Below are 22034 nucleotides of genomic sequence, written 5' to 3' on the forward strand. Positions count from 1 at the left end.
TACGCCAAATAGGCCCTAATTCTCTCTAATTGCCCACTCCTGAAGCAAAGAGTGAAATTCCAGGAAGAGGCATATGTAAACATCCTCCATGGCCCCGCCAGCCAAAATTAGAGGGCTGATGGGGGCCAGCAAGAGAGGGGCCATGATTTCAAAAGATGGCCCAATTACCTCTCCCATTTTCATAAATGGGTCCATAATGTCCAGGCCCCGGTCTTCACAAAGGTACAGGAAATTAGCTTTGCAAAGAGCCTGCGTCTGTGAGGGGAAGTTGTGGGAGGGTGGTCTTTACTCAACAGGTAGGAAGCCTGAGATCTGAGGCGAGCCTGATTATTTGTATACACTACAGGCTGTATTTCTGGAAATCACCGTTTTATTGAAACTAATCCTTTTAACGTCTCTCCCTGCACTGCACATCCACGAGTTATGCGTACCAAAGGCCAGATCAGTTGGGTCCTGTTTGCCTCCAGAAAAGAGGAACTTTTAAGACCTTGAGCTAGAATGTTCTAATCCTGTTAAGCCACGGAGGAGGTTTCTGGGGCGTCCACCAACGCCTCCTGCGTGGCTCGTGAGTTCAGCGCACGCATTTGTGAGGTCTGAGCTCAAATGCTTGTGACAGCTGTTCCCCTGGACCCTGTAAGGAGGCCTTGTGTCTTCCTCTGGTTCCAGACAGTGACTCACCTCTGCAGCTTTTCTGACATCTGTTACGATTCCAGCCCGGCACTGCGTTGTTATACATCACAGCAAACGCGGGGCTGGTGCCCACAGCTTTGGAACTGTCGCATGACTTTGCCAGGGCTGTGTCTGCACAAGCAGCCTTGGGATCTGCGTGAAAGTTAATCAGGGACAGTGAGGAACCCTGGGGAATTCTTGGAGCCCCCGGGGCAGAAGCAGGAAGAGACCCAGATGCCCCGAGCTACCTCTGATTTCCCTGGTCCTGGTAAACGCACCAAAGTCCTTCCCCCAACTCTTAGTCCCACGGGAGGTGACAGTGCCTGGGGTCTTGCTGTGCGTTCAGGGTCTGGAGTCCCATTGTCCCCTTAGGACTGTGGCAACCATGAGGGGCGCACCCCAGGCGCGCACAGGCCCCTGGGGAGGCCTGGAAACTGTCTCGGGTGGTATCCAGCTCAAAGTGGGAGGCCCAGAGGGGCACCTGGGTGGCTCCATCGGTTGAGCATCTGACTTCAGCTCAGGTCCTGATCGCAAGGTTTGTGAGTTCGAGCCCTGCATCGGACTCTGTGCTGACGGCTCAGAGCCTGGAGCCTGTTTTGGATTCTGTGTCTCCTACTCTCTCTGCCCCTTCCCTGCTCACACTCTGCCTCTGTCTCTCTCAAAAGCAAATAAACATTAAAAAAAATTAAAAAAAAAAATTTTTTTTAACGTTTTTATTTTTATTTTTGAGACAGAGAGAGACAGAGCATGAATGGGGGAGGGGCAGAGAGAGAGGGAGACACAGAATCGGAAGCAGGCTCCAGGCTCTGAGCCATCAGCCCAGAGCCAGATGCGGGGCTCGAACCCACGGACCGTGAGATCGTGACCTGAGCCGAAGTCGGACGCTTACCGACTGAGCCACCCAGGCGCCCCAAAAAATTTTTTTAAAAAATGGGGGGCCCAGAGCTTTTACCTAACCAGAGTCTGCCCTTGGTCAGCTACCAGCTTATATTTATTAACATTTATATCTTAAAGACTATTTGGTTTTTGTTCATAAGATCAACCGATTAGGGGAAAACGGTGTTTGGGAAGCTCAAGGCCAAGGAAGGAATTTTTAGGAGGATTTGGAAACGAGTTGTGCCCTCCTGTGTCCTGGCTGAGTCCTGGGTACACAGTGATGGACGCTACTGAGAATAAAGAGGTGTAGGCAGTGGGGGGAATCCCCGAGGGCTTAAGTCAGGGCAGGGGGAGTTGCAGAGGGCCTCTTCCCACCTTGGGGCTCCCTGCCTGCACCCGCTCTTGCCCCGACCTCTGGCTCCGCCCTCACCCACCTCAGCTGTCACAGGCCACCTTTCGGCCACACCTCCTTACCTTCACTAGACTCTACTGAACATGTGTGCAAAATCGACTTGCTCAAAATAACGTTTTTTGTTTTATTAAATTTTTTTTAATGTTTATTTTTGAGAGAGAGACAGAGAGAGACAGACCATGAGCGGGGGAGGGGCAGGGAGAGGGAGACACAGAATCCGAAGCGGGCTCCAGGCTCCGAGCTGTCAGCACAGAGCCCGTCGTGGGGCTCGAACTCACGAACCGCGAGATCGTGACCTGAGCTGAAGTGGGACACTCAACCGGCGGAGCCCCCCCAGGCGCTCCTGTTTTGGTTTTTAACAAATTGACTTCTTTCCTGAGCAGTCTTAGGGTTACAGAAAGAGTCAATGGCGTCCACACAGACCCCAGTTTCTCCCGTCGTTAACACCTTGTAGCGTGGTGGCACATTTATCTTGCTTGCGGAGCCCATCTCTGATGCGTCGTCATTAGCTAAAGTCCAACGCTGACGTCACTGGATCCGCTCTTGGCTTCCTACGGTCTGTGTGTTTCGACAGATACGTAATAATGTGAGTCTACCGTTAAGCGACTCACTTTTTGTTTGAACTTGAAGGCAAATGCTCGAAACTGAAGGTTGGCTGCGCCTGGCCGCGGCTCTTGGTGGGGCTGATGAAAATTTGTACGTGGTTATGAAGGTGAAGGTGTTTGTCCAGACGCCACGATCGTCCATCCTGTGACGTGTGCGCTGTGGTTTTAGGACACGCTGTCCATTAAAGACCCTGCAGCCCACTCCTCTCGTCTTGCCCCTGCTCACACCCCCATCCCGCTGGCTTCTCTCTGAGCACATGCTGTGCCTCGGCTGTGCCCTCCGTCATGATAGGATGTCCTTCCAGGGAATCCTCTCCCCACCCTTCCGGCGTCCAGCTCGGCGGTCACTCATGCAGTGGCTCGACATCTTTGGGCTCCACAGAGTAGTACTTGGATGCACGGGTAGCTCTCAGCCAAGGGCTCTTGGGTCAGGAGCCTCGTTCTTCCTCTCTGCCTGCCCCCCCCCCCCCGCCCCATCCTCTCCAGACTCAGAGGAAGCTGGGGTGCGGAGCTTGGCGGGAGAGCGAGGGTACCGAAGAGAGAAAGGTTGGGTTTTCCCAATCCCACACTCGCTAGAAGCTGGGGAGTCCCTGCTTGGGGTGGGTGAGCTTCCAGGGCAGTGACCCAGCGCTTTCTCATTCCAGTCGAAGCCGCCATCTGGAATTCTCCACGGAAGAGACCTCGACGCGCGACCCGGCACCCTCCGGCTTTCAAATCGTAAGTTGCTGGAGCGTGGGGAACGCATCTGTGGCCTCGTCACTGAGGGTGGGGGGGCTGCCTCCCGGAGCACACTGCCAGGCAAGCCCCGCGGGAGGGAGTGGTGAGCACCGGCCAGTGGTCCGCTCACGGGGAGGTGGGTGCCCAGCGAGCCACACTGATTGCGGACCTGGGGGGGCTTGTGTTCTAAGGCAGGACCCCCCAGCCTCCTTGTGTTGTCTCTGTGGCAAAAGAATTCTATAGGCGGCTTCGAGTGCCGGACCCCCAAAGAATTCCTTCTCTTTCGATCCTCTACCTGAATGGCCCTTTCATTATTGAGTGTCCCTTTGGCTCTTGTGCCCCAGGGCAGACTAGGACGGAAGTGCCCTTGTGAGCTGGGGGGCCCTTCAAAGGGCCGAGGAAAAAACGCGGGCCGAGGGACCAGCCTCTCAAACGGGCTTCGAGCTCCAATGACCTTCGCTCACCCCCTTGAAATGTCTGGAAAACAGAATGGGCAGATTTTCTGTCTTCAAAGTTTCCGGCTAAGTCTCTTCAAGTTCTTTATTGTTTGGGACTGAGACACTCAGCAATGGTAATGGGTAGTTGCTTTTGTATCGGCCTTGAAAGGCCCAAATATTTTCATATTGCTACAGACAAAGCCGTCTATTTAGAAATGAATGCCATGTCTGTCGTTTCCCACTGGGGAGACTGTGTACAACGTGTGTGTCTCTGTGTACTCGAGGGTCTTGAAACAGGTTTCTCATGGGGATGCCCATTCACCGGGGTCCAGGGGGAAGCGCCAGGGAAGAGTCCGGGGGCCCTAACCGCATACCTGTCCCGGTTTGTCTAGGACGTGAGCCCCGGGAGGGTCTGGCTGCACTAACATTTACTGTGCCTGTGCCTGAATGTGCCATGTGTACGTGTGAAGGACTGTGGGGCGCGCACACCTTGGTGACCAGCTTGGTGGGAGGAAGCAGAAAGGTCGAAGACTGTGGACGTTCCGTTTGTCTTGTTGGGAGGTCATTTCACTGGTATCTCTTACGTGGTCCAAATAAGCGAATGGATGGATGAGTGAATGAAGGCACCGGGGCACGAATAAACAAATCACTAGGTGGGGAAGTGAAAAAGCCAGGATGAGAGTACAATGAACACGATCCCACTCGATGCCTAGGAGATTGATACAGGAAACCAACAAAATGTCGAATCACCGTGTAAAGAGAGCCACACAAGAACGAGTATCCAGTCACCACGGACCAAGGCGTACGTGTGATTCAGATAGGTAGCCCCTGAGGTCTATCGTAAGAGAATAAGACCCGAATGGAACCAAGAATGAGTAGGAAGGGGAAACGCAGAAGGCAGTGGTGGACAGGACCGTATCGTACGCTTAAACCTTTGCTAAGAGGCTAGATCTCACGTGAAGCGTCCGTAGCAGAAAAGGCGAGAAAAGGAATGATCCGTCAGGGCGGGAGGAAACTGTCGGGGGTGACGGATAGATAGGCTTATGACAAAAGATCGTGGTGCTGGGGTCCCGGGCGACGCTTCTCTCCAGACTCACCAGGGTGCGTACGTTAAGTAGGTACGGCTTTCTGTACGTCAAAGCAAAGTTAAAATGAAAACGAATAAAGAGAAGGCCCCTGAGAGAACTCGCACTGTTGACGATGAGAGCAGGAACCGATGAGAGCAGGAACCTCGTCAGGATGAGAAGGTTCGAGAAGGAGGGAGCAGGTGTTTGGGAGGGAGAGCGAGTGCGGCAGAACGCAAACAGTGAAGGAAAGGAAAAAGGGTAATTTCCTTGGACGAGGGGGCGAACACATACACAAGGAGGCCTGTGTCAGGTTATTGTAAACCAAGCATGGCAACGAGTCCACGTACGTGCTCCTGGCATAAGAATAAGTAAGTGGCAGAGGAGGAGTTCAAAGAATCGTTAAAAAGAGAGAGAGAGGACCCAGGACACCAGAGAAGAGAGTTAACGTCTACCAAAAGTTTTCTAACTCCGGGCACACATAAATAAATCAGTCCCAAAAGGAGAGAAAGCCAAAGGGAAAGAGGGAGAGAGGGAGAGAGCGAGCTCACGGTGGAAACGCCTGGACCCAGGTGGGAACACAGCGTGAGGGGCTTGTGGTGTCGTCCGGTGCTGGGAGCCGAGCCTGTCCCCCGAAAGGGTAAAAGAAAGAATCAAGTAAAATTATCGAAATAAAAATCAAGCACGGAAGGAAAAGTCACAGACGGTTGGTCCAGAAACACGTTAACGGGTGAATAAATTCAGGCAGGAAGGCAGTGGTAGGATTACTGATAGGAGACTGTCAGGCGTCCAAGTTCATGGTTAGTCCGTTCTACAAGCCGTGGTGCTATCGATAAAATAAGGAGTCTCTGAATAGACAAGTCAGTCTCCAGAGAGACACCCGGGGTGGATGGAGTGAAGGGTGCCGGGCCCCGCAGGAGCACCTGCTGGGTGTCGGCAGGGTGGTAATTCATCTCATCTGGGCACCCGAGCACCGGGAGAAGGCAGGCAGGGGAGTGGGAGGGGAGAAGGGAGAGAAGCAGAGCTGGGGCAGGTGGTGGCAGGGTGGCGGCGACTAAATGGCTAGGTGGGAGGTCCACGGGGGAGGGCAGGCTCAAACTGTGGATCGTAATCGGTCCAGGTCTGAGCACTCACCCCATTAGTAGTGGAGTAAGTGGCTGAGAAAGAGGAAGAAAACAAGGAAGGGAGAATGAATGGAAGGAAGGAAGGAAGGAAGGAGAGAGGGAAGGAGGGAGGAAGGGAGGGGGAGGAAGGAAGGAAAGAAGGGAAGGAGGGAGGAAGGAAGGAAGGAAGGAAGGGAGGCAGGCAGGCACCATGACGCTGCAGGGGCAGGGACCATTTGCATGTGGCATTAGGATTCAGGGGTCCCTGGCAACTGAGCGCCAAAGATCAAGAGAGCCAAGGAGGGAGAGAGACAGAGAGAGGCGATGGAAACCGGCTGGGGAGGTGGGGGGGACCGTTGGCTACAGATGATCATGTATCCAGTTAGGCACACCTGTCATCCGGAAGCAGAAAAAGTTACTTAACTGGGGAGAAGGGACCTGATGGATGCGTGGACGTTTGAACGAAGGAGCGAAGGAGAAGAGAGATTTGCACTGACTGACGAGGAGGGTGCCTGATCTCTGAAAGAATGAAAGGCAGTAAGAAAGATCAGAAGGGTGGAAGACAGAAACCAATCAAGATTGGGGGGGGGGGGAGTGAGAATCAAAATTAAAAAACAAACAGATTCAACAGCGAAGTCTATGAGAGGGTACTGGTTTAGCACCAATCGCCCACATTAGTTCAACTCTGGGGCCCCAGAGTTTATAGATAATAAAACCAATACCATAGATACAAGACCGAACGTGGCCCATGAACGAAAAGTGAATACGCACATAGGTATACGAGAGAGAGTGCCATGCCTGACAAAGGCACGAGCGGGCACCGGGGGCCCGGAATAGTGACGGATTCGAAACTGGACTCCTGACGTTGTTAAGTAAACCCTAAACCAGATCACCAGCTCGAGGAACTAACGAGCAAAAAGCAGCCCCACACGGACGGCGCGGCGAAGGCCCCGGGAGCCACAGATGATGGTTAATCCAGTTCTGTGCACCTGAGGCCCATAAATAAAGTGCACCTGAGGCCCATAAATAAAAGAATGAATATTGAAATAGAAGGGTGACAGAAAGAATGAGTGGACGCAGGAACGACTGAATTGTGAATGGAGATTGCCTGCAGCAGCCAGGGAGAGGGCTACCCTTTGGGGCTGTCAGTCATCCGGCTCCAGGCCCCCGAGGCCCCTGAGAGCGACAAGAGAGAGAGGAGGAAAGTGGAAGGGGGATCCGTGAACGGTGCCGGGGGTGTGTCTGAAGGGACAGGCTCTGTTAGGCGTGGTGGCCAGGCGGTCCTCGCACCGAAAGGTCGACGAGATGGACCAGTCCCAGTTTCTAGAGCGGGGGGAGTAGACAGAGAGGAAGGGAGGAAAAAGGGAAGATAATGCACGTTAAAACGATCGCAGTGAGAGAGAAGAGAGAGGTGGTCCAATCAGGGCTCAGGATTAGGTGACGTGCCCCCTCCTTCGATAGACAGATGCGTTACAGCCTTCGGAGACTAATAGAAGACCAAGGAGACAGCCCACAGGCAAGGCTGCATGTCCCTGCACTGTCCTAAGGTATACGCAGTGGGGGCCCACGACTGCAAGAATAAATACCCAAGTGTCAGCGGGGACTCAGAGGTGCCAGGCACGTGCACGCACACGGGCAGGCAGGGCGCTTGGTGTGCACGGACGGGGCCTTGACTGGCGGGCTCTCTCGCGGGGGACCAGGAATCGAAGGAAGAGTCAACACGGAGGGATGGTGGGACAAGGGGATGGTGGGACGGGGGCTCTTCCTCCTGTGGGAGGAGAGACAGCAAGCGGGGAAGGTGAGATCTGGACGAAATAAAGAAGGGAATAGGGAATAGGGACAAGGAGGCTGGGTGAACACATGAACAGGGCTGGGAAGGGAGGTCTGCGGGACCGAGGCTCCGATTAGATCGCAGCCGCGCTGTGATGCCCATAGACCAGGGAGTCAGGGTGAAGGGATGAACGGAGGAGGAGCTGGAAGGAGGACGGAAGGACGGACGGACGGATGGACGGAGGGAGGGAGGGAGGGGCCTTCCTTTCAGCCACACGAGAGGGTATGAGCTCTTGGCATGCTCTGTCCTTGGCGCACGCACTTCACCCGGCGGGGGGGGGGCTGGCTCGGGGGTCCCTGGCCGCGGAGTGCCATTGCGGTATCCTGGCTGCGTGGGCCATTCGACCTCATCTCTCTCATCCTCAGTTTCCCCATCCGTGAACTTCGAAGGCCATCAGCTTCCTGCTTGGATTGACTGGGGGGGCACATGCTCTCCCACCGTGGGCAGCGCCCTGTCCAGAGCCCTGGGCAGGCGGGAGGGCCCAGGCCCTGGCCCCTGCAGAATGTTGTGTGAACAAGGGGTGTGGGACCAGGTGGGTGTCTTGGCCCCTCCCCGGGCCGGGTCACCTGTGAGGGAGGCTTTTCCCGCCAGGGGGCAGCAGAGGGCAAGGGAGCAGGAGGCCCCGGGGCCAGTGGGCCCTGTCTCCCGACCACGCTGGTGTGGCGCCGCTCACATCCGCGGGGCTGTGTGGGTTAGAAAATGGCCAGGAGTGCCCGAGAAGGGTGACCCGGGAGCCCAGTGACCCAGGCGCCCAGAGGCAGATCACCAGAACCTTGTTCATGCAACTTTCTGAAATGAGCCGGGTGCCCTCCAGCCCGGTCGGCTGTGTGACGGGCCGCCTGCCCTTCTCACCTGGGGGTCTCAGGCAGGTGCCCTCAGCCTGGGCTTGCAGAAGTGGGCCCCGGGTCCCGGTCCCCCTTGACATGGCATCCCCAGAGCCCGTTTCAAGGCCTTACTGTCTTCTCGACTGTTTTCCGATGTACTCTGTATTTCGGCAAATACCGCTCTTGCCTTGTGTGTTGCACTGTCTTCCCTCCTCCCGACCTGCCTCGCCCCTCCCCCCTCCCCCCCCCCCCCCCCCCGCCGCGGGCCGTGGCAGTCTGGAGGGTTGTGTCCTGACGTTCCCAAGCCCAGGGACTCCCTGGATCTGTCTAGTCTTTCTCTGTAGTGGACAGGATTTGTGCAGTCGCGTGTTGTGTGCTTGTGTTTGTCTGTAAAATCTAGAACAAAGTCCTCCTCAACCTCTCAGTTCCTATTTGGGACACTAAAACAAAATGTGCCCTGACCGGAGGAGCCGTCCCCACCGGAGCCAGGATGCGTGGCCGGGAGCACGCGGGACCCGCAGGAGCCGGGCGGGGGGCGGGGCTGGCGTTAGGTCTGGGGGCAGGTTGGGCTGCTTACGCCCGGAGTGACTTGGCCCCCAGGGTGGAAACAGGAGCTAGCCCGTCGCAGGTGCCAGCTGGGGCCGCTCCTGCTGAAGGTGCTCACCTAGGGCCGTGGCGTGGGGGCACAGGACTCAAAGCCGTAAGGTCTGAGATGGGATGGGAGGACGGAGTGACGGGGGACGGGGGCCACTTCCACGCTTCAGTGTGGCCCCACATGGGTGATGGAAGACGTGGAATTCACGTGTCAGGAGCCACCCTTCTCTGCCTCCAGTACCACGTGTCTGGGCCACATGGGCCTACGTGATGGGGCTGCAGGCCTCTGCTCTCCTCCTCTTTAGGAATCTGGAGGCTCCAGGCTCTGCCTCGGCCCGCCTGATGCCTAGGGCGGGGTGCACTTGCTACCCTGAGGCACTTGCTAAGACAGGGTCCCCAAAGAGCTCCCCTAAGGAGCCCAGAGTCGCCGTGCAGACCAGGATGGGGGTGGGAGGGGCCCAGAGCAAGAAGAACCCCTTTTCAAAACAATTTTTTAAATGTTTATTTATTTCGCGAGAGAGAGACGAGAGAGAGAGAGACAGACAGACAGAGCACGAGTGGGGAAGGGCAGAGAGAGAGAGGGAGACACAGAATCCGAAGCAGGCTCCCGGCTCTGAGCTGGCAGCACAGAGCCCGACGCGGGCTCGAACCCATGAACCACGAGATCATGACCTGAGCTGAAATCAGAAGCTTAACCGACTGAGCCACCCAGGTGCCCCAAGAAAAATTCTTGTGTGGTACTTTAAAAGTCAGCTGAGGCTCAGGAAGAACTCCACATGTTGGGTCCGCAGTGGGGAAGAGGAGGGAGCCACAGCCAAACTCCCAGAGGAACACGGTGAACGGGAGCAGACCTCTAGGAGCTGGCTGGGAAATGGGCCAATGGGAGGAGCTCCAGGGAGACCCGCTGGTTTCCCCGCTGGTTGTGGGCTGGGATCCAGTGGATTCTCTGTCTTCTCGGGAATGCAGAGGGCATGGGGGTCATCAGGTCAGGACGCTCAGAGTCTTTGGCTCTTAGAGAGTCTTAAATCTGAGCTCTAAGGGTCTCAGTTCCGGATGCTGAGATTCAGGACAGGCTCGCTCCCCACCACGGCCACAGAAGCCAGAGTGGGACTCCCGGGGCCCCTCGGGTTCTGTCCTGACCCACCCATGAGGTCCGAGTTGGGATCTCAGTGCTCCTCTCTGATCAGGGCCTGTCTTAAATGTGTGTGTTTCTTTCCTAATAACTTACTAAAACAAGGACAAATTTTCTCTCTTGGACTTTGACCTTCGCATGCGCTCCGTGCACAAATCCTTCCCCTGGTGACACCAGGAACTCTCCTTAGATTCTTCTGTGACTCCCAACTCCCTCCTCGGGAAGCTCAGCCTCAGGGCTGGCCTTCCAGAGGCCGGAGGCTGGGCTTCTGGGGCAGACAGGCCAAGGCCTCCTTTGTGTTCCTAATGTCAATGGTGTGGATGTCACATGACCTAGAGCAGGAGGTCACCCATCACGCTGACACATCACCCTGCTATTTTCTCCCCCTTCAAATTCTTGTCTATGGGCATACTTTTTTTTTAAATGGGCATCTTTTTTTTTCTTTAAATAAGCATCCAGTTTTGAAAGCTTGCCTTCTTCACCACATACATCCTACGTTTTCCATTCAATATTTTGTCATCAGTGTTTAGTTTTTTCCGTAAAAAAAAAAAAAAAAATCATTGCCTCACTGGCTGCGTTGTGTCCCATCGAGGTTATACCCTCATTACATCATTCGCAATGCCAACCTGCTATCGTTATGTGTAACTCACCTTTTTTTTTTTAAATCCTAATGTTACGAATTACACCACAGCGAATGGCTTTGCATACCCACTCTTTCATCCTTACAAATTACTTTCCTTCACCCAGAAATGACCATTGCTTCATGACATGCTGGTTTCTCCTGCTAGACTGTGAGCCCCTTAAGGGCAAGGAGCTTGTCGGATTGATCTTTGTACCTCCAGAGCCCCACGTGTTGTAGATGGTGTGGGGATGCTTGTTGGGTGAGAAGATGGATGGATGGCTACATGGGTGGCGAATGAATGAATGAATGAATGAATGAACGAACGAACGATTGACTTTAATAGGGCTGAGCTTCTTAAATGGAAGGCCAGGGATTTTGTATGGATATTGACTAATTTCCAAAGGCTTATAGCATTTTACCATGTCCAGCGATGTATTAGCATTTTGTAATCTCTGTCAAAAAGTGTTTTTCTGTCATTTGAACTTGCATTGCTTTGATTACTAATGAAGGTTGAGCGTTTTCACATATATCTGTTAACCGATTGCACTTTATCTTCTGTGAACTGTTTGTCCAAGTCCATTGGGTCATGGCTTTCTGATGAGATCGGTCAAGGGTGGAATGGGTGTCCTTTACGGATATAGTGAGCCCTCCGTCACTGGAGGCATCCAAGGGGCAGGCCAGGCAGACACTGGGTGAGGGTAGTTTTAAGGAGATTCAAATAGCAGCTGCGGGGTTTGTCTAGACGGCCTTTCAGGTCTCTCGGACCAGGATTTGCTTCTCCCCGGAAATGGGTGGAGGGGACATTTTCCATTTGGCAGCCTGGCAACATTTAAGGTCACGTTCCCTGGGTGGGTTCATGCATTTATGATTTATAAACTCTAAACCGCACCCTCTGTAACTCTTGCGGGACAGGAATATCTCTTTGAGCCTCCAAGGTGCAGGTAGCCGTGCCCAGCATCTCGTGTAGTTAGCTGGTGACTTCCCGCCAGCCCTGTCACCCACCCCCGTTTCACCTCGAGAAGCCAGCCCCCTGGACCGCCATTTCCCACCTCTTGGGGAATCGGCAGGGGCCATCCGCTGCCCTTTGCATTCCCAGTGTCCTCCAACACGTGAGCAAATTGCCCCGAGGCCTCGATTGATGGGATGAAGCGGATCGGGACTGGTGGAGAACCCCCTTTGGTTTTCTTCAACGGGGCAATCAAATTCCATGAGGCAAGGAGCAAAATGGACCCTACTCTCCCAGGGTTGCCCCTCGTGTTCCACCACAGACTCCCCGGGGCTCAAAGGTCATCGAGGCCACCCGGGGAGGGGGTGTCGCCCACGGAGGGCTTGCCCTACTTTTCTAGAACACCCTCTGCCCCCAGCAGGGAGCTGCTTCCTCCCACTGAGCACTCTACTATAGCACTGAGCGCTGTTTGCCTGTGTCAGAATTAACCCGCGCACGTGTCTGCCCCAGCATCGAGGCTTGGGAGGCCAGCAATGGCTTCCGGCACTGGTCTAGTCCATCCATCCGTCCATCCATCCATCTGCGCATTTGGCCTCCATTTCTTGCCCTGGTGCTTCGGCCTCTCTCTCCCCTGAAAGCAAACCTTTTCATTTTGGGTGGGCTGTGTAGTGCCATGGGCTGTGGTCATGCAGCGAACGCCCTTATTACAGCTTTCTCGTCCGGGGTCACTGCTCTGAGCACGTCCCAGCTGGACTCATCTGCCACTGTCACCCACACGGCTTCTGTCCCCATGGCGCTTTCCCAGGCATCACACACCGCGACGCGGATCCAGGGCCAGGGTCCGAGAGGGCCCTCCCCCCCCCCTCCCCGCCCCCCCCCCCCCCCCCCCCCCCCCCCCCGGTGAGCCGAGGCCGCCCTGCCTGGTGCATGGTCCCTGCCATGAGCTTTGCTTCCAGCCTTTCTGCTTCCTCCACCAGACGGCACTGGTTGTAATTCACCCCTCCATTTCTCCATTCCTTCATTCCGTCACGGTCGACGAACATTTTTTAAAGTGAGCTAGTGCTATACTAGAGCTGGTTCCCAAGGACGCGTCCCCGCACCTCTTTTGGAAAGAAAAGACGAGCCCCCGTCCGCCAGGGACTGCCTTTGCGTGCCAGCAAAAGGCGTGACCCTCTCGGTTCAGCTCCTGCTTCTAGATTCGAGTTCCGTCGGAAGTTTGATTGCCCTCTCCGACTTTGTTCCTCACAAAACTAGGTTGATTAGTAATCAGCAAACTGTGTCCCCGGGTGTTCAGAAATCACAACCCGTGCCCTCAAGAGGCCAGAGTGACGCCTGGGGGGGTCTGAGATGAATGGCTGCTTCCGGCCGTGACAGGCTTTCATGTCATCAGGACACCCCGAACTTGCACGGTAATGATCCTAGAGCCGTTCCTGTCCCTTTCAAGATTAGTTAATGCTGGGCTCTATTTAGAGGAACCCCGGGGAGATGATTGTTCATGTGGGTGACAAGGATCATGCCCCGTGTGGGGGGTCTGCACAGAATTATCCACCGGCAGACCTGGGCATCCGAGGCGCACGGCACTTTGCAGACCCTGGACGTGGCCCTGAGCATCCACGCGGGTCCCAGGCTGGGCGGGACCCCTCCCCCACTTTAGCTCACTGCTGCCTGTGTGGGACAAGGCGTAGGTCTCGGGGTCTCTGCCTAGAATTCTGCCGTTTATTCACTGCATCGGAGCGTGGGCGTAGAGGGCAGAGCCAGGACCCTGGAGCTGGACAAACGTGTGTGGTTTGAACTGACAGTGACAGCGCGAGTCTGTCTTCCGGGGGGACTGTGGCACCCACGTCGCAGGGCTGTAACCAGGACTTGGAGCTGGGGTTCTGAACAGGCGGTGCGCGTGCCCCCGGGGGCTGCTGGGGGTGGAGCGACAGGCCAGGAGGGGTGGCCCGATTCGGCAGGTTTAGTGGGAAGTCGTTTCGCCCAGACAGTCAGGGGTACCCTGTGGGATAGCGTGCCAAATTTGTATGACACTGTAAGATGAGACGGGAGTAATTTTGGCAGGAAACTTTATGCCGGGGGGACGGGGCCTCTTTGGGCGCCCCCCCCGAGCCCCCCCGGGGTACGCGTTCACGCTCACCTCTGTAAAAGGTTGGAAGCACCCTCCGTGTCTTGCCTACCGCTGTGTCTGGCCTGTGGGCGGCACTCACACACCTCTCTCCCCGAGAGACCCCTCCTGGCAGCGTCCTCCCCCCAAAATATTAGGCGCCAGCCATCAAAGACGTTGCACATCCCCATCCCGATGTCCCCTCTCTCAATTAACAACCTCTGGGCTCAAATGCCAGCAGCCTGGGTGCTTAACACAGTACCAAGCCAGTGGTAGGGGGGGCGCCTTCCACACTTGTTGAATGGGTACGTGGGTGAACGGTCAACTCATGAATTGTAACCAAATGCAAGTGGCAGATGTTAAAACCTTTACTAAGAGTTTGTATTTCACTCCTGATTAACCTGTTAACAATCTCTGTGTTGTATCTCACGGACTTTTTTATATGACGTGTGCTGTTCGAACACCAGGATTCTCATTTTGGGTGTCGTGCGATGAAACTTGAGCCGTCTGTGTCTCGTGTTAGAAATTAGAACCCGGCAGGCCCCGGGGCCACTTAACTAACTAACTGTGCGGGGCTGGGCAAGTCCCTTCTCCTCGCCGAGCCTCGGTCTCCTTTTCTCTGACGGGTGGCCAGAAAAACTTAACCTCACTGGGTTGTGGTGAGGCCACGGGCGGGGTCAGCTCCCACAGGGCGAATCTAACGCTGGCTCTCACTGAGAATGGCTGTGTGCCGGGGGTTGTCTCGAAAGTTCCAGGGGAGCTTTTGCTGGTTCCGGGTGGGTAAGGAGTCGGCATCGACCTTATGCTCAGGTTGTGTTTCAAGGGTCAATGGAACGTGTAAGACAGAGGCTGAGCGGTCTGCAGGCATTTAGCGAGTCAACCGGGGGAGGGGGGGTAAATACTGGCTTCGTTAATGAGTGACGGCTTTTTTCCTTCCTCGGAGCCTCCCCACCCCCACCCGCCCCCACCCTCTGCATCCTGGCTGCTGCTTCTCCCGTGGAGGTTGAAGCTGGCTGGGGTAACTACTCTGGGTGCCGAGTCCACAGACGACTGTGTGTGCCCCGGGTTCAGTTCGCTAGGCAGGAAGAGGCGGGATGGTTTAGAGGGAGTGTGGAGAAGGGCTTCTGGGCAACATCCTTGGGGATTAAAACTCCTTCTTCGGCCCTTTAGGGGAAAGGCCCGTGTGCCTGGTTTCCTCATGCCCCTCTTCCTTCTTTCCCTGGCTGTAAGGTGAAGAGAGTAGTCTGTGGTCTCATCTGTGGGCCTGGAACCAAGTTAGGGCAGGACTGTTAGACCCATCCCTGCAAGCTTCCTGCTTTTTGGGGGTTTATAGATGGGCCTGGTTTGTAGATGGTTTATAGATGAGGGAGCTGAGATTCAGGCACGGCTGGGTGTCAGAGCCAGGACTGAACAGTCTCCCATGAGAAGCCGTGTTCTTTCGACCCCGCCAGCCAAGCTCTCCCAGTAATGGTGGCTGGGTGTGTCCCTGTCGCCACCGTGTGCCTGGCCGTGCTCCGGCAGGGGTCATAGTCGTCCAGAGCTCAGTCGGGTCCAAGTTGGATGTGGAAGCGTGGTCGCATTAGATAAGATATTAGGGGTCATTTGGGGTTGGGGGGGTCTCTTCAGGAGACCCCTGAGTTCTTTTCCTGGCCCTGGTCTCAGGCGTGTGGGGGGGGGGGAGTGGCATCTTGCTCTGTCCTCCCCAGATGGCATCCCAGGTGGGTTCGAGTTCTGCGCCCCCCAGCCTCTCTCCTGCCTGGGCCTCCCCTTCTTTCTGCCTCCGGCTTTCACAGCCTCAGTGGGCAGGCCCTGGCCTCCCTACGTGGCCGACGCTCCCGTCAACCTGGCCATTTCTTGCACCAGCCTGAGTTTTTATTGTGACGTCTGGTCCCCACACCTGTGCAGCCATCACACCTGCCGCCAGGAACACTGGCACAGACTCTCTGATGACTCCCTTCCCTCGGGCTTTGCCGGGGGCCCCTTGCCGTGTGGCTGTATGGACACCCCACGTCCTGGAGAACTTGTTGGGGCAGAGGGGGCCTTGCCTTGGTGCTCCCAAGGGGCCCCCTGGGAGGCACAGGTAGCTAGGGCCCTCTCCCCAGGGGACTGTGAGTCTGTGTTTAGGCATCTGCTCCGCGATGGGCCTCAGGCTTCTCGAAGCTTAGGCCAGGGTGAGGGACTCTCTCAGGTGCCCAATGTTTTCACGTCGCCTTCCCCTTGAAATGGGCACAGGGCTGGGGACCCCGTTTCCCGAGGGCAGGCAGGGTAGAGACCCCACTTCCCAAGGACAGGTGAGAAAGCGGAGGGTCCGTGGGGTCATAGCCCCCACGCTGTACTTGAACCCCATCCCTTATTGTGAGATCTGTGCTTCTGTGACCCTTTACAGCACTGTTTCCTGTGCTCGTAGGAGCCTGATAGACTCCTACTGATGAGGACTGATGAGGCGGGGGTTTTAATGGCCGTGAAGAACTGAATTGACTGTTGGCTGATGTGCAAGTCGAATCCACACGTGTTCCTTTAAGAGGAAAGTGTGTTTTCTTGGCAAAGCTTCTTTAGGACAAATCTTGAGGGTCTCGGCCTATGCGGGGTGGGGGTGGGGGCTCACCCTAGGGGCAGGTGCGGCTCGGAGGGCAGCCACGGGGTGGGGGTGGGGGTCCCTCCGGACGGAAATGTCTTATCTTTTGTACGTTTTTGGAAGTATTTATGTCTAGAATAAATCTTCATCTGGGCCGAAGTGTTGTCGTTTGTGTTGCGGCCCCGGGTGATCTTGATAATATGGCATTTGGTAATTCCCAGGTCGGGGGGACGCCCTGGTCACGCCCACACCCTCTCTGTGGCTGGCTGTGCGCCCCGGGGGTGTGGAGGTCTCCACCTGAAACGTCTTCGTCCCCGCCATTGACGTTAATTAACCCGTCAGGCCCATGCCAAGTCTGAGATGCAGCCGAGGGCACCCGAAAACCTTGGGGGGGGGGATTGGACCCCAGACCTTGAATCTTTTCACCTGCTGTCACCCCGAAGCACAGTACACGGGCACAAGTCAAGGCATGGGGCTCTGGGGGGTCTTGCTCTTTCGAATTCTGGTCCTGATGTCACCGTTTGCCAGCGTAGTGGCCTTGGGCAGGTTACTTGAACCGGCCGAGCCTTGGTTTTCCCACCTGTAGAACGGGTACTTCATGACAATGTGCGTTCAGAGAACGCTGGTGAGCACTGAGAACGCGGGCTGCATACCCTGCTGTACCCCGTGTGCTGGCCCTGAGAATCAGGGTCGGGGTTCGAGGCCACCCTAGTGCCTGCGTGTGTGCAGCCTGGCCGAGTTGGCTCACCTGTAACCTGGAAACAATCACGTTTACCTGGCACGGTTATTGTGGGGTTCAATGAGACTGTTGATGTGAAAATAAATGCTTTGTTACCTGGCACACAGGGGGCCTCACTCCTCGCCCTCCCGGTGGGCTCTGGGTGTGGGCACTGGTCGCAGACGCCCCGTGCTCCCGGGAACCGGAGCAGCCCAAGTGGCTGTCTGGCGGAGCGGAGGGCGTCAGGGAAGCACGCGGCCGGCTCCGGAGAGGCAGTGCGGGAGGGAAGCGTTTGCTTTTAAATACAGAGATTTAACAAGTTCAGAGGGGGCGGGGCTGACGCCAAAGTCGGGTGTGGGCGGGGGGGGTCGGGGATCAGGGAGAACTCTTAGAAGCCCCCAGAGGAGGAGGGGGCTGATATTTTATAAACCATCCAAGCGTAACTGGCAGTGGTTTGGACAGGATAGGTGGGGTGGTTTTTAGGAAGGCCACGAGTTCCCGATTCCGGTTAGTGGGGTGAGAACCTTCAGAGCTTAACGGTGCAGGAGGGCGTCAGGACTAGGGCCGTGCTTCTGGAAATCTCCGTGGGTGGAGGAGACTGGGGAGGGGGTGATGTGTGGGAGCCCAGGTTGAGGGGGGCCAGATCGAGGGGCAGGAGCTGGTGACCGGGTGCTTCCCCTGGCCCCCGCCCCCCGACGGCCGCTGGGAGCCAGGGCCTTCTCCCGCGTTGCCAGTGGCATCCGGTCCCGGGTGCCTCTCTCCTCTCCTCACCCCCCACCCCCACCCCCCGGCCCGCCCGTCTGCATGAGAACTGTTGTCGGCCAGTGAGACCGGGAGCGGGCCCCTTCATCTGCGCCTGTGTCTCTCTCAGCCTCCGCAGCCACGGGGACACCCACCCTGCACGCGTTCCCGCGGGACAGGCCGGACCCAAAGACTCTGGACCGGGGCCGCCCCCTGCGAGGAGGGGCGCGCCCTCCCGGCCTCTCCTTGCCTAGCCACCCGCCCTCTGACTGATGGACATCACTGATCTGAGGCTCAGACGCGTGGGCCGGACCCCTCCCCGCCCCTCACGAGCCCTGAGACTTGGGGGAGCGGAGCCAGCGAGCCTACCTACCTCACAGGGTTGTTGTGAGGAGCGTGTGATGCGGTTTGGAAGCACCTGACCCGGGACTTGGCTCACCCTGTTGTGCTCTCAATAAATGTGTTTCTTGCCTTAACAAAAAGTGATGGATGTGCTACTAATATGAGGAGGACTGAATGGCGGGTGCCCTGTCTGGCTGGGGCCGCCCTCACCCAGGGCGCGTGGCGGGGTGGGGCGGGCAGGGGAGCCAGCTCTGACCCCTGGGAGCCGCCGAGGCCCCGAGGCAAAGCTGGCCCGGTGGGGTCCTGGGATGGATGCGTGTTGGGGTGAACTAACTCGGGCCGGTCCCCTTTCTTCTAACGGTCTCAGGAGGCTGGGTTCTTTTCCAGAAAGGAAGGTGAGGGGGGGGGTTGTGGAAGAAGTCTGAGCGGAGCGCAGCGTCGGGCTCCCTGGAGCCCCAGAGGGGCGGCCCCAGGCTGCGACTCTTCCTCCCCTCCTCGCGCGCTCCCGGGGCCCTGCAGGGGCCGGACAGAGCTGTCGCCCTGCTCCGCCCGCCCGGGTGTGACCCGGGGCCAACGCTCGGTCCACAGGATGGCTACTGAGCTGAGCGGGGCCCTGAGGAGGCTGCGGAGGGGCCCCTGTCCCCACTGACAGGAGCACCGAGCCTCGCGCCTCCGAGGCCCGGCTCAGGAGAGTAGGGCTGTCGGCCAGATGGGGCCAGAGGGGGCGCAAGGGCGAGGGAGCCACGGACCCGAGTCCACGTGGAGTCCCGGGGTCGGCATACCTGGCTTTGCTGGAGCAGACGCCCCGGACACAACACCGGCGGGAAAGGAGAGGCTGAGCTCTGCCACCGCCACCGTCAACACCAAAAGCCACCACCACTGCCACCGCCATCGCCTCCGCCTCCCTCCGCCACCCTCCACCTCTTCCTGCTCCTGCTTCCTGCTTCATCACCTTCTTCTTCCTACGTTCTCCTCCCCCTCTCTCCTCTTCCTCTTTCTCTTCCTTCTCCCTTCCCCCTCCTCCTCCCCCCCCCCCCCCCCCCGCAGGGAGGTGCCTCGAGAGAACTACAGGCGAGTCCCGCCGTGAGGGCATGGGGCTGAGCGTGGCCCTTTGGCAGAACGAAAGAGCCACCTTGGTGCCCGTGGCCGTGTCTCGGCCAAGGAGACTTAACCTGAGTCCCTGATGGAGTTGGAGACACGGATGGTGCTGAGTGATGGTCCAGGCAGCACGGAGACCAGGGGAAGAGGGACTCCAGAGCGTGTCCCGCTGAGATGAGTCCATCCCGGCCAAGATGGGGCCGAAGGTCCAGGAGAGTCCTGCCCGTGGTGGGAGCCCCACCCTGCTTCTGATGGAGCTCAGATGTCCATGATGAAGGGCCCCCTTGATGTTCCAGAGCCGAGAGCCCAGCTCCAGCCTCCAGTGAAGCTCCGACGTCCATGACGAAGGGCCCGCTAGATGTCCTAGAGCCAAGACCCCGACTCCAGGCCCAGTGAAGGTGATGCATCCAGAATGAGGGTCCCCTTGATGTTCCAGAGCCAAGACTGCAGCTCCAGCCTCCAACGAAACTCGGATGCCCATGATGAGTGGCCTCTCGATGTTCTAGAGCCAAGACCTCAGCTCCGGCCTTTGATGAAGCTTGGACATCGAGAAGGAGGCTCCCCTTGATGTTCCACAGCTGAGACCCCAGTTCCAGCCTTCGATGAAGCTTAGGCATCCAGAATGAGTGGCTCCTTTGATGTTCCAGAGCCAAGAGTCCAGCTCCAGCCTCTGTTGAAGCTCAGATGTCCCTGTCGAAGGGTCCCCTTGATGTTTCAGAGTTGAAACCCCAGGTCCAGCCTCTGTTGAAGCTCAGACATGCAGAACTGGTGAGAAAGCCTCAGGGCTTTCTTGGACAGGACTTTGCTTGGGCAGCACTGGGGGTGTTGAGACTGGAGATGGCAGAGGAGACCACCCAACGCCTGCAGCACTCCTCCCTAGCTACCCCAGAGGTAGCATTTGGACCCACAAGAAACTGGGTTCCAGATGTATTAGGAGAGATGTGGAGTAGGGACTCCTGGCAAGAGGAAGAGTGTTAGGAAGAGCATGGCGGCCGAAATAATGGATTGTGGGTGTGGCGCTGCCGATGAACTTGCCCATGGCAGTGTATCTGTGCGGCAAAGCACCGTTTCATGCTTTTTAGTTGTGCTGGACTCATGGCTGGCTGCACACCAGCCTTGACCCACAGGGCTGCCAAGTTGGCTGGGCCCTGGAATGTAACCCAAGCTCGTTTCTGCGGCTTAGCTCCTCTCCCAGGGGAAGGTGCTAAACGCCCACTCGCCAGACCGGCGCGAAGCCGTGACCTTGGGGCTGGTCAGATCTGATTGCCTCTTTCTAGCAACGGAAGCTCATTGAGGTTGGGACTGAGACAGGGCCGGGCCATCGTGATGGGCGTGAAGACAGCATGGGGGGCAAGGGACGCCTCCAGATACACGGGGACGTGATGACGGCAGCTTCCCACCCAGAGGCAGCTGCCTTCTGGGCTGGGACTGTGCCCCGAGCACCTTGATCGTAGCTGTGGTCCTTCAGGAACTCAGTTGACAGCAGACTGTCCACTAAGCTGAAGAGACATGACAGTTAAAGAAATAAGGCCAAAAATACTGACTTGCTCAGGAACCATAAGGACTTCATGGGTAGTTAGAGTCGAAGCTGTGGAGAGTGTCAACTTTGGGAGGAGAGAAAGAAAGCACAGTATCTGGATGTGTGGACTCTGAGGTCTCTAGACGGGGAGGTTCTGAGAATCTGATGTCATCAGTTATGCTACTGAGACGCAGCTCCAATAATATATCCCAGAAACTGACTTATTTTCTGCAGTTGGAGCCTGCAGGAGAAGGGAACCGCTAGCAAGAGTTCTTGAAAAACACATCCTAACGATGCCAACATCGTTTTGGTGATATTTCCTGGAAATTCATTAGCATTTGGAACTGTGCGCACAAAAACTTCTTTTATGAGTAACTGGAACTCTAGACCTGGGATGGAACGGAGGAGTATTGTCATCTTAGAGGACTGCCCTGCCCCACCCCCAGCCTCTTTTGGCCAAGTTATTTTAGGAGGTTTCCAAGAACAAGCAATTATTAGAATCACTCATTGCTGATTTCCTAGAAGTCCCCACAACAGATTCAAAGCCAAATGCGAACCGGGTGAGCCGGCAGGCTTGCAACGTTTGTGAAGAAATACGGAATCTGCTCTATAAAAAAGTCATCAGCTTCAGGGAGCAAGGCTCAGAGTAGAATTGCAACAGTAGAAATAAGGATGGATGGAACGTCTAGGTCGTGAGGCGGAGCCCCCGATTTAAGATAGATAAGAGACTATTACACAGACGCCCCCCCCCCCCCCCCCCGGCCCCGGGAAGGTGATCCAGCTCTGGGATGTTTCTGGAGTGTGCTAGGCATTGTGCTGCACTTGCTGCCCCCACCCTCCAAGTCCGAGAAGCCAGATTCCAGGTGCTACCACCGAGGTCTCAGTGTAGACGGCTTCCCTTTGATCAGGGCTAGATGCTCCCCCCTCCCCCGACTGGTCTCCCAGTTAGCTCCACTCTTTTACAGATGAGGAACTGAGGCCGAGGGAAAGGTTGGCTCCTTGATGTCTGTTAAGACCAGACCTCTCTCTGGAGCTCAAAATTCCCTACCCTCGGCTGCCTCTGGTTTTACTGAGATTCAGCAAGAGCCCTGAAGGCTGAGCGATTGTC

The 22034-nt window shown here is 56.5% G+C and overlaps 1 long non-coding RNA gene across 3 annotated transcripts in view; it reads left to right on the top strand.

Annotated features, from left to right (window-relative positions):
* Nucleotides 1-18449, top strand: part of LOC125168008 (uncharacterized) — a 34899-nt gene extending 16450 nt beyond the window's left edge. For all 3 annotated transcript variants that reach the window (XR_007153023.1, XR_007153024.1, XR_007153021.1), the window contains 2 exons: nucleotides 3207-3279; nucleotides 18098-18449. This is a non-coding gene — a long non-coding RNA (uncharacterized LOC125168008). The remainder of the gene's footprint in view (nucleotides 1-3206; nucleotides 3280-18097) is intronic.
* The last annotated feature ends 3585 nt before the right edge of the window (nucleotides 18450-22034 follow it).

The sequence above is a fragment of the Prionailurus viverrinus genome, chromosome B3 (genome assembly GCF_022837055.1).
Source record: "Prionailurus viverrinus isolate Anna chromosome B3, UM_Priviv_1.0, whole genome shotgun sequence".
Classification (NCBI taxonomy): Eukaryota; Metazoa; Chordata; class Mammalia; order Carnivora; family Felidae; genus Prionailurus; species Prionailurus viverrinus.